Below are 13,178 nucleotides of genomic sequence, written 5' to 3'. Positions count from 1 at the left end.
CTGCTTGCTTCGATTTATATGGGAAACCTCCAGTACAAATCTTCTCCAATGTCTTACTGTCTAGTTATGTGGGAAACCTGCAGTACTCTGTTTGTGAATTGTGGATGACTGATTTCAAGTGTGGGAATGCTTTGTGATTGGAATATTGTAGCTGGTAGGGCACAGTTGTGTGAAGCACACATGCTGAAGTCAGACCTGCCTTAGCTGTGGAATCCTGCAAGTGATCTGAAGTGGGAAGGTTACAACAGCTGGACAATAGGCAACTTTTTGGAGGAGCTCTGAACTGTGCAGTCCAGAGGAAAACAAAAGTATGTGAATTTCTGTAGCCTGCTAACGATGACAAGCCATTGGGTGGATGCACTTTGATAAACATGCTGTGGCTGCTCCCATTTCATTACTTTATCCCTGTTGTTAAATCACAAAGAGAGCAGCTTCTGCTTTTTGTACTTACAACAGAAGGTTCAAATCAACTCGGAGAAGATTCCAGACCAATAATTAACTTTCCTTTTTAGATTTTAGCAGCTGAGCTCTTTAGTGATGGAAGTGAGGAAACAATATTCTGAACTTGAACAAAAGTTGCTGTAAATTTGAACATTTGATCTACATGAGATTACACTAACAGTGCGGCTGTCGGATTGGAGACATGGTTTAATGGTTGGTTTCAGATTGGCAGGATGTGGGTGTACCCAAATACTGTCACTGGATCTCTTGTTTTATATATGAACAGCAGGATCGTGATGTAAAACTTGCTGCTTAGACAAAACTGGAGAAACTGCAGGAAATGATATGGAGACAGAGACAGTGCTAACAGTGTCAGTAGATAGGTGGCAGATTCAGTTTGAAGCAGAGAAAGATAAAGTTGTGCCTTCTGAGAGAGAAAAAAAGAGTGAAATAATACCTACACCCAACATTGGACTATTAGCAGAGTAGGGGATGACGGGTGAAGCGACATCTGCTTAGAAATTGGATCATTCCTGCACTGGGTGATGTCCACTGCTGCTCATTCAACTGACATCTATTCATTGCTGTGCAGGGCAGACTGGAGACGTAATCATGAATGCAAAAACAATGTCCACACATGTTGAGTGCAGAGTACTCCTTTTCTGTTGTTCATGGTCGGCTCAGTGTTACATGTCGGCGTTGGCAGATGACAGGGCCCCAGTCCTGAAAGGACAGCGTGCCACCAAGCCTCAGGGCTGCTGTGGGTGAAAGGGGGCCAGTGTGGCTAAAATAGAAGACAGATGAGAATGCCTCAATATCTGAGCATGCTGTCAGATTGTCTGAGGTGTCAGGAACTGTGGGAAGACTGAATTAACTTTATGAGGGGTTGCAAACAGGTTGTCTAAGCCTTGGTACTAAAGCTGGTTTGTCAGATCATAGGGAAAAGATGAATGTTCTTTTGCAAATACAGCAATCTGGAAGTACACTGTAGACATTGAAGACAAAGCTGTCAACAAGCAGGGGCCAAACATCAGTCTGGGTCAGCACACGGAGGTGGGAGGATCAACAAACTAATTTGAAAAGCCATTATTAAATGAAAGATGAGTCCACTGTAGGAAGAACATGGAAGCTCTGGAGAGGGTGCAGAGGAGATTTACCAGGATGCTGCTTGGATTAGAGATCATGTCTCATGAGGAACGGTTGAGTGAGCTAGGCTTTACCTTCCTTTGGACCAAAGGAGGATGAGCTGTGACTTGTTGGAAGTGTACAAGTTGATATGAGGCACAGTCAGTTCCTTTCCCCCAGGGCAGAAATGGTTAATACGATAGGGCATATTTTTAATGTGATTGGAGGAAAGTATAGGGGAGATGTCAGAGGTAGGTTTTTCACACAGAGAATGGTAAGTGTGTGGAATGCACTGCCGTGTGTGGAGGATACATTAGGGACATTTAGAAAACTCTTAGATCAGCACATGAATAGTGGAAAATTGGAATTCTATGTGGGAAGGAAGGGTGAGATTGATCTTGCAGGAGGTTTAAAGGTCAGTATAACACCGTGGGCTGAAGGGTTTGTACTGCATTGTTCTATGGAAACACAAGGGTCGGTAGCTCAAATGACTGCAGTTAATGCTTTAATGCTGTGGAATGTGCTGTGTGTACAGTAAGGTCCATTGCTGAGTCGTTGTCACCAACCTACTTGAATAAAATGTTCTGACAGAGTGATGGACGCTGCGTGGTGGTGTGGTCTGTAACAGTGTAAGACAGTCCTACAACGAGTGTTGTAGCCCACTGTCAGCCTCCCAGCAGGAGAGTATGGAGTGAGAAAATGTTGTCCTTCTTAGGATATTGTTATCTCCTCTCCTATTGCAGTTTCTCAGGCAGTGTCCTTTCTAGATCACAAGGGGAGCTGCCCAGAGCGCAGCTTCTCAGCCATCAGCAGGCAGCCCTTCCAGCTCAAGGACGGCTGGGGGCAACCTGCGTAGCAGCCACCAGGCATCCGAGCTACAGGGGACTATGCAGAAGGAGGAGGGCCAACTAACCATGTTGCAAGGCTACGACTGAAGGAAAGCACGAGGGTGAGTAGTTCAAATGATTGTACAGATAACAAGATTCCTGTGACATTAATTCTCTGAAATGTACATACAGCAAGGACTATTATTGAGTTTTTGTTGCCTAACTGCTCGAATAAAATGTACAGATATGATGAACTGGGAGTCTTCATAAAGATGGTGGTCTGACTTCTTATTTATTGCTAATTTTTCAAAGCAAACACATCATGGAGGTCACTGTTTCGTTTAATATATGCAAATTCCCACTGCTCCTTGGCTTTTCTTCTTAACATGAATTTTGCAGGAAGAAGGAAGATTTCTGGATGATCCCTGTGAAATGATCAGGGTCAAGAGTCACCGACGCATCATCCCTCTCGTTCTCCCTCTCGCTCTCCCTCTCGTTCTCCCTCTCGCTCTCCCTCTCGTTCTCCCTCTCGCTGTCCCTCTCGCTCTCCCTCTCGCTCTCCCTCTCGTTCTCCCTCTCGTTCTCCCTCTCGCTCTCCCTCTCGTTCTCCCTCTCGTTCTCCCTCTCGTTCTCCCTCTCATTCTCCCTCTCGTTCTCCCTCTCGTTCTCCCTCTCGTTCTCCCTCGCCTTATTTCCCTGGACTACTGCCATTTACTTTTCCTTAAATAGGATCAGTCAGAATCTGAATCACTGGCATATGTTGTGAAATTTGTTGTCCTGTGGCAGCAGTACATTGGGATACCCAGTAATAAAAACTATAAATTACAATAAGAAATATATGGCATATAAAAATAAATTAAATAATTAACACAAAAAGAGCCAAAAAAAAAAAGAAAAAAAATACTGAGGTAGTTTTCATGGGTTCACTGTCCATTCAGAAATCTGCTAAGGGATGGGAAGAAGCTGTTCCTGAAATGTTGAGTGTGTGTCTTCAGGCCCCTGTACCTCCTCCCTGATGGTAGCAATGAAAAGAGGCATGTCCTGGGTGATGGGGATCCTTAATGATAGACGCCTCCTTTTAGAGGCATTACCTTTTAAGGGTGTCCTCGATGCTGGGGAGGCTGATGCCCATGTTGGAACGGACTGAGTTTACAACTCTCTGCAGCTTTTTCCAATCCTGTGCAGTGGCCCCTCCATACCAGACAGTGATGCAACCAGTTAAAATGGTCTTCAAGATACATCTGTAGAAATTTGCGAGAGTCCTTGATGACATACCAAGTCTCTTCAAAACCCTAATGAAATATACCTCTGTTGTGCCTTCTTTGTAATTGCATCAATTGGGCCCAGGATAGATCTTCAGATATGTTGACACCCAAGAACTTGAAACTGCTCCCCTTTCCACTGCTGATCACTAGATGAGAACTGGTGTGTGTTCCTCAACTTCCCCTTCCTGAAGTTCACAATCAATTCCTTGTCTTACTGACGTTGAGTGCAAGGTTGTTGTTATCGTTCCACTCTACCAGCAGATCTATCCACTCCCGTACACCTCCTCATCCCCATCTGAAACTCTGTCAACAATAGTTGTGTCATCAGCAAGTTTCTAGATGGCATTTGAGCTGTGCCTAGCCACACAGCTGTGCATGTAGTGAGCTGCAATACTGCGGTGGGCTAAGCGCACATCCTTGAGGTGCGCCAGTGTTGATTGTCAGCGACGAGGGGAATCATCTCCTCCTTGATTCATTGCCCAAAACTATGGATAATTTACCAATTGCTGAATCAATCTCTTTTTTTTGGCGTGTGCCTGCGTGCATGTGAGTCTGTGCGTGTGTGTCTGCATGTGCGTGCGTCCGTGATGATGTCTTTTTCATGGCTTTTTACAAGGCACGGAACAAGAGAGAGACTGACGCGCCACTCCTCACACAGACACTTTCGCAGTACTTTTGAGTTACAATCTTGACACTCAACCTGGCACAGATGGAAAGCGTACTTGGGAGCAGATCCGACTGGTTTTGAACCCAGGAACCTTCGCTCCTGGGTCTGGCGCCAATGTCATTGCGCCACTGGCTGGCCCTTGCTGAATCAATCTATGAAGAGGTTTTAGGTATTAAAGGAATAAGGGGATGTCAGGTTAGTGCAAGACAGTGGTGCTGTGGTAAAAGATCAGGTATGATCTTCAGACAGCGAAACAGGGACGTGAGGCTGCATGTTTCTTACATTATATTGCCACCTTTGAAGTTCTGTGTTTTCTTCTCTCTTTTGTGATACTTAGGAAAACCTTCAAATGTTTCACTTGTTGCTTCAATCCAGTAAAGCTTCTTTCATCAATCTGTCACTGTCATTCTGAAATCTGTAGCCCTTATGTTATTCCTGTGTTTGGTTCTGAGATGGAAGCAGCTTTGTGAACTTTCCCCACGTTTATGCAAGTCTAAGTGTCTCTTGTACATATCTAAGAGAGCTGTGGTTCTAATATTGAACACTGGAAATCTTATTTTAATCACGTGGGCTTCATTTTCTCTTGTGCATTGTATGGGGCTTTGTTGAACACCTTATCAAACATCTGCATTTGGCGGGGGCGGGGGAAAGTATCAGAATCAGAATTGGGTTTATTATCACCAGCATGTAACGTGAAATTTATTAACTTAGCAAAAGCAGTTCAATGCAATACATAATCTAGCAGATAAAAAAAATAAATAAAATAAACCATAATAATAAATAAACAAGTAAATCAGTTACGTATATTGAATAGATTATTAAAAAAATGTGCAAAGGCAGAAATACTGTAAATTAAAAAAAGTGAGGTACTGTCCAAAGCTTCAAAGTCCATTCAGGAATCGGATGGCAGAGGGGAAGAAGCTGTTCCTGAATCGCTGAGTGTGTGCCTTCAGGTTTCTGTATCTCCTACCTGATGGTAACAGTGAGAAAAGGGCATGCCCTGGGTTCTGGAGGTCCTTAATAATGGACGCTGCCTTTCTGAGACACTGCTCCCTGAAGATGTCCTGGGTACTTTGTAGGCTAGTGCCCAAGATGGAGCTGACTAGATTTACAACCTTCTGCAGATTTTTTCGGTTGTGTGCAGTAGCCCCTCCATACCAGGCAGTGATACAGCCTGTCAGAATGCTCTCCACACCACAACTATAGAAGATTTTGAGTATATTTGTTGACATGCCAAATTGCTTCAAACTCCTAATAAGGTATAGCTGCTGTCTTGCCTTCTTTATGACTACATCAATGTGTTGGGACCAGGTTAGATCCTCAGAGATCTTGACACCCAGAAACTTGAAACTGCTCACTCTCTCCACTTCTGATGCCTCTCTGAGGATTGGTATGTGTTCCTTCGTCTTACCTTTCCTGAAGTCCACAATCAGCTCTTCCGTCTTACTGACGTTGAGTGCCAGGTTGTTGCTGTGGCACCATTCACTAGTTGGCATATCTCACTCCTGTACGTCCTGGTTATATGACCACAGATGCTAGACAGACAACTTCTGAAGAATATTGATAATACTGGGGTCACCCGTCTTGTTAAGACACTGCCCAGAAGAAGGCAATGACAAACCACGTCTGTAATAAATATTGCTGATGCACCTTCAATAACTCCAAAAGACTGGAAGTAGAGTAAGTACTGAAAGGCTTTTATTCGCAGTAAAATGTGACCTCCAGCATGCTGAGTGTCTGCCCCTGGACTGAGAGGAGGAGCCAAGGCCCAATCGCCTTTATTCAGGGGTCTGTGGGAGGAGCCACAGGGGCAGTCAGCAGAGGGCCGTGTCCAGACAGGTAACCCAGTTACAACATATATATATGGTTTACCACATTCACCCCTCCTTTTTTTTAAAAAGAGTCCCGCGGGGTGAAGTGACTGACAATATTTACAAGAAGTATATTTACAGGTTAAGTCTATCAGGCGGTTGAGTCCGTCGCTGTGATCTATGTAGCACCGGCGGTGATTGCACCAGCGATGGTGGTTGTGCTGGCTCTGGCCTGACTTCAGGTGCCAGCACGTTAGGCGTCGGCAATCCCTCGTGCGTGTGCGTCGCGCCCGGTGTGGGAGTGTCGTGTGGTGTCTGTATAGGGTTTGGGGTGTGCGGTGTCTGGTGGGTATATATATCAGTGGATACGGGGTTAATAGTCACCACGGAGTGTTCAGAGTAGGGGCCTGGTGCTCCTGCGGGCGCCAGGTCGCGGATGGAGACCGTGTCCTCCCGCCCATCAGGTAAAACCACATAGGCATACTGGGGGTTCGCATGAAGTAAGTGAACCCTCTCAACCGTCAGGGAGTAGTTATTGCTCCTCGCATGTTTCCAGAGCAGCACTGGCCCCGGGGACATCAGCCAAGATGGTAGGGTGGTTCCAGTGGTCGATTTTCTGGGAAACGAAAAGAGCCGCTCATGAGGGGTGGCATTGGTGGCCGTGCCTAACAGGGAGCGGATGGAGTGGAGTGCCTCGGGAAGGACCTCCTGCCAGCGGGAGACCGGCAGTCCCTTTGACCTGAGGGCTAAGAGTGTGGCTTTCCACACTGTGCCATTCTCCTTCTCCACCTGTCCATTCCCCCGGGGATTATAGCTCGTGGTCCTACTGGTCGCAATTCCCCTAGCCAGTAGATATTGGCGCAACTCGTCACTCATAAACGAGGACCCTCTGTCACTGTGGATATAGCATGGGTATCCGAACAGAGTGAAGAGCTTGCGCAGAGCTTTTATAACTGACGTGGTAGTGGTGTCGGGGCAGGGGATGGCGAAGGGGAACCGCGAGTACTCGTCAATTACGTTAAGAAAGTACACATTGTGGTCGGTGGAGGGAAGGGGGCCCTTAAAGTCAACACTCAGTCGCTCAAAGGGGCGGGTGGCCTTGATGAGTTGTACCTTTTCGGGTCGGTAGAAGTGCGGTTTGCACTCTGCTCAGACTTGGCAGTCCCTGGTCATCATCCTGATCTCCTCAAGGGAGTAAGGCAGGTTCCGGACCTTCACGAAGTGGAAAAGCTGGGTGACCCCCGGGTGGCAAAGATCTACATGTGGAGCGTATAGCCGGTCGATCTGCGCGCTGGCGCACGTTCCCCGAAATAGGGCATCGGAGGGCTCGTTGAGCTTCCCAGGCCTGTACATGATGTCATAGTTGTAGGTGGAGAGTTCGATTCTCCACCTCAGAATTTTAACATTTTTGATATTGCCCCGCTGTTGGTTATTAAACATGAATGCCACTGAGCACTGGTCAGTTAGCAGGGTGAACTTTTTGCCGGTGAGATAATGCCTCCAGTGCCTACTAGCTTCCACTATGGCCTGGACCTCTTTCTCCACCGCGGAATGCCGAATTTCAGGGCCTTGAAGGTTACGGGAGAAGAACGCCACTGGTCTTCCTGCCTGGTTGAGGGTAGCAGCCAGTGCGAAGTCGGAGGCGTCACTCTGTACCTGGAAGTGAATGGCCTCATCCACCGCATGCATTGCTGCTTTGGCAATGTCCCCTTCTATGCGGCTGAAGGCCACGTGGACCTCGGCAGCGAGGGGGAATGTGGTGGACTTGACCAGGGGGCGGGCCTTGTCTGCAAAGTTAGAGACCCATTGAGCGTAATATGAAAAGAAGCCCAGGCACCTTTTGAGGGCTCTGAGGGTGTAGGGAAGAGGGAGTTCCAACAGGGGGCACATACGGTTGGGGTCAGGGCCAATGACTCCATTCTCCATGACACACCCAAGGATAGCAAGTCAGCTGGTCACAAACACGCACTTGTCCTTGTTATAGGTGAGATTGAAAGCTTTGGCCGCTTGGAGAAATTTTTGGAGGTTGTTGTCATGATCCTGCTGGTCGTGGCCGCAGATGGTGATGTTATCCAGATATGGGAACGTGGCCTTCAGTTGGCACTGGTCCACCATCCAGTCCATTTCCCTCTGGAAGACAGATACAGCATTCGTGACACCGATTGAGCGCTTAAGGGGACTAACCCTTTCTGTAGTTTAATATAGAATCTATTTGGATTCTCCCTTATCCATCAGGGATATGTCATAGAAACATAGAAAATAGGTGCAGGAGTAGGCCATTCGGCCCTTCAAGCCTGCACCGCCATTCAGTATGATCATGGCTGATCATCCAACCCTGTACCTGCCTTCCCTCCATACCCCCTGATCACTTTAGCCACAAGGGCCATATCTAACTCCCTCTTAAATATAGCCAATGAACTGGCCTCAACTGTTTCCTGTGGCAGAGAATTCCACAGATTCACCACTCTCTGTGTGAAGAAGTTTTTCCTAATCTTGGTCCTAAAAGGCTTCCCCTTTATCCTCAAACTGTGACCCCTCGTTCTGGACTTCCCCAACATCGGGAACAATCTTCCTGCATCTAGCCTGCCCAATCCCTTTGGGATTTTATACGTTTCAATCAGATCCCTCCTCAATCTTCTAAATTCCAACGAGTATAAGCCTAGTTCCTCCAGTCTTTCATCATATGAAAGTCCTGCCATCCCAGGAATCAATCTGGTGAACCTCCTTTGTACTCCCTCTATGGCAAGGATGTCTTTCCTCAGATCAGGGGACCAAAACTGCACACAATACTCCAGGTGTGGTCTCACCAAGGCCTTGTACAACTGCAGTAGTACCTCCCTGCTCCTGTACTCGAATCCTCTTGCTATAAATGCCAGCATACCATTCGCCTTTTTCACCGCCTGCTGTACCTGCATGCCCACTTTCAATGACTGGTGTATAATGACACCCAGGTCTCGTTGCACCTCCCCTTTTCCTAATCGGCCACCATTCAGATAATAATCTGTTTTCCTGTATTTGCCACCAAAGTGGATAACTTCACATTTATCCACATTAAATTGCATCTGCCATGAATTTGCCCACTCACCTAACCTATCCCAGTCACCCTGCATCCTCTTAGCATCCTCCTCACAGCTAACACTGCCGCCCAGCTTCGTGTCATCCGCAAACTTGGAGATGCTGCATTTAATTCCCTCATCCAAGTCATTAATATATATTGTAAACAACTGGGGTCCCAGCACTGAGCCTTGCGGTACCCCACCAGTCATCGCCTGCCATTCTGAAAAGGTCCCGTTTATTCCCACTCTTTGCTTCCTGTGTGCCAACCAATTCTCTATCCACATCAATAACTTACCTCCAATACTGTGTGCTTTAAGTTTGCATACTAATCTCCTGTGTGGGACCTTGTCAAAAGCCTTTTGAAAATCCAAATATACCACATCCACTGGTTCTCCCCTATCCACTCTACTAGTTACATCCTCAAAAAATTCTATGAGATCCGTCAGACATGATTTTCCTTTCGCAAGTCCATGCTGACTTTGTCCGATGATTTCACTGCTTTCCAAGTTGCTGTTATCACTTCTTTGATAACTGACTCTAGCATTTTCCCCACCACCGATGTTAGGCTAACCGGTCTATAATTCCCCGGTTTCTCTCTCCCTCCTTTTTTAAAAAGCGGGGTTACATTGGAATCATCCTCCAATCCTCAGGAACTAGTCCAGAATCTAAAGAGTTTTGAAAAATTATCACTAATGCATCCACTATTTCTTGGGCTACTTCCTTAAGCACTCTGGGATGCATGGCTCCTTTATATCCTCCTAGTTCCTTATTGTGCTTCCCGAAGGAACTTGCTTCATTCCAGCTGCTTGGCAATGACGTATGCTTCCCTCCTTGCCCTGACTAAAGTTTCAATATCACTCATCAGTCAAAGTTCCCTAATCTTGCCCTTCACTCTAGTAGGAACATACAGACTCTGACCTCTTCCCATCTCAGTTTTTAAGGGCACTGGTAACACCTCTTCTGGAATACTGTTGTACACAATATCTAAGGAAGGGCTTTAATGGATTGGAAGCAGTTCAAGGCATGCTTACTAGGTTAAATATCTAGGGCAAGTAATAGGAAAGGAACCAGATCAGAAACGTTAAGTGTTTCTCTTGCCACAGACATTGCCTGGCCTGCTGAGAGCTTCCAGCATTTTCTGTTTATATTTCAGATTTCTAGCAGGTTCTTTAATTTTAATCTAGAATAATAGATTTAAATCGGGGATATAATTGTAGCCAAGGAGTGTGGCAGGTTCAAATAATTAATTAAATCCTTATTAATTACACATAGCATGAATGGCTGGGCAGACGATGTGCTGTAGCTGGTAGAACCCCATAGGCACCATGTTGGCTGCACAGGGAATCTCACTGAAAGTGAGCGAGGTCCTCAATGAATACTTCTCTTCGGTATTCACCAATGAGAGGGAACTTGATGATGGTGAGGACAATATGAGTGAGGTTGATGTTCTGGAGCATGCTGATATTAAGGGAGAGGAGGTGTTGGAGTTGTTAAAATACATTAGGACAGGTAAGTCCCCGGGGCCTGACGGAATATTCCCCAGGCTGCTCCATGAGGCGAGAGAAGAGATTGCTGAGCCTCTGGCTAGGATCTTCATGTCCTTGTTGTCCACGGGAATGGTACCGGAGGATTGGAGGGAGGCGAATGTTGTTCCCTTGTTCAAAGAAGGTAGTAGGGATAGTCCGGGTAATTATAGACCAGTGAGCCTTACGTCTGTGGTGGGAAAGCCGTTGGAAAAGATTCTTAGATAGGATCTGTAGGCATTTAGAGAATCATGGTCTGATCAGGGTCAGTCAGCGTGACTTTGTGAAGGGCAGATCGTGTCTAACAAACCTGATAGAGTTCTTTGAGGAGGTGACCAGGCATATAGATGAGGGTAGTGTAGTGGATGTGATCTATATGGATTTTGGTAAGGCATTTGACAAGGTTCCACATGGTAGGCTTATTCAGAAAGTCAGAAGGCATGGGATCCAGGGAAGTTTGGCCAAGTGGATTCAGAATTGGCTTGCCTGCAGAAGGCAGAGGGTGGTGGTGGAGGGAGTACATTCAGATTGGAGGGTCGTAACTAGTGGTGTCCCACAAGGATCTGTTCTGGGACCTTTACTTTTCGTGATTTTTATTAACAACCTGGATATGGGGGTAGAAGGGTGGGTTGGCAAGTTTGCAGACGACAGAAAGGTTGATGGTGTTGTAGATAGTGTAGAGGATTGTCAAAGATTGCAGAGAGACATTGATAGGATGCAGAAGTGGGCTGAGAAGTGGCAGATGGAGTTCAACCCGGAGAAGTGTGAGGTGATACACTTTGGAAGGACAAACTCCAAGGCAGAGTACAAAGTAAATGGCAGGATACTTGGTAGTGTGGAGGAGCAGAGGGATCTCGGGGTACGTGTCCACAGATCCCTGAAAGTTGCCTCACAGGTGGATAGGGTAGTTAAGAAAGCTTATGTGGTGTTAGCTTTCATAAGTCGAGGAATAGAGTTTAAGAGTCGCGGTGTAATGATGCAGCTCTATAAAACTCTGGTTAGGCCACACTTGGAGTATTGTGTCCAGTTCTGGTCACCTCACTATAGGAAGGATGTGGAAGCATTAGAAAGGGTACAGAGGAGATTTACCAGAATGCTGCCTGGTTTAGAGAGTATGCATTATGATCAGAGATTAAGGGAGCTAGGGCTTTACTCTTTGGAGAGAAGGAGGATGAGAGGAGACATGATAGAGGTGTACAAGATAATAAGAAGAATAGATAGAGTGGATAGCCAGCGCCTCTTCCCCAGGGCACCACTGCTCAATACAAGAGGACATGGCTTTAAGGTAAGGGGTGGGAAGTTCAAGGGGGATATTAGAGGAAGGTTTTTTACTCAGAGAGTGGTTGGTGCGTGGAATGCACTGCCTGAGTCAATGGTGGAGGCAGATACACTAGTGAAGTTTAAGAGACTACTAGACAGGTATATGGAGGAATCTAAGGTGGGGGCTTATATGGGAGGCAGGGTTTAAGGGTCGGCACAACATTGTGGGCCAAAGGGCCTGTACTGTGCTGTACTATTCTATGTTCTATGTTCAATAAGCTAGAGTCTGGCCATTGATACTGGGACACATAAGGGAGGGAGAGTCATCTAGACATTGTGTTTCTGGGGGCAGTCACACCCTCAGGCTAACTTCTTCATGTTTGATCAGCACTCAGGGATAGGAGAGTGTAGCTGCTGAAGAGGCTAGTGAGGGGATCCACAGGGTGGGTCCAGAGGAGCAGCAGCCTTTTCCCTTGTCCAGTGGGTCTTGCTCCCTGTGTAGACATGTAGGCACTGCTGGGACGATGTGCAAACTGTCCATTACACCAGAATACAGGAAGCTGTTTGAATGGTGGGGGTGGGCGAAGATAAAAGGATGTGGTAGTCATAGGGGATAGATAGTGTTACCTGCAGCAAAGACAGGAAGCCTCAAAGACTGCGTTGCTTACCTGGTGCCATCTAATCTGACCAGAGAAGAACTTGAAGTGGGAGGGGGAGGATCCAGTTGTCATGTACTGCTGAAGCAACATTGGTAGGATGAGGAAAAAGGTTCTGCTGAGGGATTGTGAATGGCTTGGGGCAAAATTGGAAAGAAAAACACAAGGGTGTAAATGTCTGGATAACTAACTGAGCCATGTACAGATTGGCAGAGGACAAATAAGATCAGAGAATAAGAAATGGGAGAAGCAAGGTTCACAGAATGGTGTGGGAGAAATTACAGTAGTTTGGATTCTAGCCCTGTACCTAAACTCTTATAATTCATGATTCAACCACCCAGAAATCCCGATAGTATGACATCTGACCCACAGGTAATGTCTCCTTCACTCCCTTTCCACTCACCAAAACCCCAGTTCTTGTGCTTTCTTTCAATTCATTGTTCAAAATTGGGGTTTTGGTTACCATGCTATAAGAAAGCTGCCATTCAGCTGGAAAGAATGCAGAAAAGATTTATGAGGATATTGCTAGAACTTGGGGGACTGAGT

General features: G+C 46.4%; 1 protein-coding gene across 1 annotated transcript in view; it reads left to right on the top strand.

Annotated features, from left to right (window-relative positions):
* Positions 1-2,466: 2,466 nt before the first annotated feature.
* myo15b (myosin XVB) overlaps positions 2,467-13,178 on the top strand; it is a 210,376-nt gene continuing 199,664 nt past the window's right edge. The window contains exon 1 of the mRNA XM_072242387.1: positions 2,467-2,515. The gene's annotated coding sequence lies outside the window, so the exon portion shown is untranslated. The remainder of the gene's footprint in view (positions 2,516-13,178) is intronic.

Source organism: Mobula birostris, chromosome 24, assembly GCF_030028105.1.
Source record: "Mobula birostris isolate sMobBir1 chromosome 24, sMobBir1.hap1, whole genome shotgun sequence".
In the NCBI taxonomy this organism is placed as follows: domain Eukaryota; kingdom Metazoa; phylum Chordata; class Chondrichthyes; order Myliobatiformes; family Myliobatidae; genus Mobula; species Mobula birostris.
The sequence above is the reverse complement of the archived record's forward strand: the minus strand, read 5'-3'. Positions and strand labels throughout refer to the sequence as shown.